Below are 1,269 nucleotides of genomic sequence, written 5' to 3'. Positions count from 1 at the left end.
AGCCCCTGGGGTGGGGGTGGGGGGTGGGGGGGAGGCATCAGGAGGTCCTGCGGTTCTGTTTGAACATAGGCGAGTCCAGCTCTGGGACCTTTTGTATGTTGAGTGGGGCGGCCACAGCACTCCCTCGTCGTTGGAGGCTGGACGCACCTTACACACGGGCCAGCTCAGGAGCAGTGGCCTAACTCTGGGTCTCTTGTAGAACTATGACACAACAGAATCAAAGCTACGGAGAGAATTTGAGGTGTATGGACCTATCAAAAGGGTGAGTGACCCGGAAGCGAGGGCTAGGGTTGTTTCAGGGACCCCTTACGACTTCTCCTGGGGGTGCTGACACTTGTGTCCATGCTGCAGATTCACATGGTCTACAGCAAGCGGTCTGGGAAGCCTCGAGGCTATGCCTTCATTGAGTACGAGCACGAGCGGGACATGCACTGTGAGTGTCTCCCTTCTTGTCTCTTCCCTCCCGTCCCTGCCCTCCGTCCCCCCTCACTTCCTCACATCAACACTCATTCCTTATTTTGCCTCTGTCTCTTATATATCTTTTTTTATATATATATTTAAAAAACCAAAACTCCCCTCAACGTGTGTGTATGTGCGCCCGGGGGGCCGGGAGAGGTAAGTGCCACACGTTGACTCTGAGGGGGATGGAGGTAGCCTGGTGGCGGGGCTGGCTGAAGGCCGGAGGGGAGGGGAGGGAAGGGGGCTCGAGTGGCTGTGGGAGCCGGAGGGGCTCGGGGGGCCAGGCTCGGATTCCTGGCCTGCTGTGCCCACTCCGCCTTGCCTTGCCTTATCTCCCTGCGGCCTTGGCGGGGAGCCCTCGGCCACCTCCCCCCCCTTCCTCTCCCTCCTTCCCATCCCCTCCCCTGACCCCCGGCAGGGCCACCTTGGGTGGGCGGGGGCCATGCCCGATGGCCGTGTCTGTGGTTTTTGTCTGTGTCTCCTCGATTTCGGCCTGACGTGGTTGCAAAGCCCCCTGAGGGAGATTTGTCCTGTGCTGAGTGACAGCTGGGTGGGGGTGGCGGTGAGGGGGGTGTGGCGTGTGGAGGGGCCGGCGTATTAATTGTATGTTCTTATTATTGTCACTGCAGCCACCACGCAGCTGGCTTGCAGCTGATGCTAACGCTCCCCTTACAACATCTCATTTTATGGTTGGTATAAGGGTTTGTATCATGGGTAAGATCACTCGCCACAGCACACCAGCCTAGCTTAGCCAGGCAGCTTAGGAGCAGAAAGGCCCCCCTCCCTGAACCCCTCCTCTGACCCCATTCC

The 1,269-nt window shown here is 58.9% G+C and overlaps 1 long non-coding RNA gene across 1 annotated transcript; it reads left to right on the top strand.

Annotated features, from left to right (window-relative positions):
- Positions 1-188: 188 nt before the first annotated feature.
- Positions 189-1,263, top strand: LOC123254322. The gene is made up of 3 exons (XR_006506664.1): positions 189-262; positions 352-433; positions 1,089-1,263. It is a non-coding gene; the product is annotated as an uncharacterized LOC123254322 (long non-coding RNA).
- The last annotated feature ends 6 nt before the right edge of the window (positions 1,264-1,269 follow it).

The sequence above is a fragment of the Gracilinanus agilis genome, unplaced genomic scaffold (genome assembly GCF_016433145.1).
Source record: "Gracilinanus agilis isolate LMUSP501 unplaced genomic scaffold, AgileGrace unplaced_scaffold1977, whole genome shotgun sequence".
In the NCBI taxonomy this organism is placed as follows: Eukaryota; Metazoa; Chordata; class Mammalia; order Didelphimorphia; family Didelphidae; genus Gracilinanus; species Gracilinanus agilis.
This window is presented reverse-complemented; position numbering and strand designations above follow the sequence as displayed.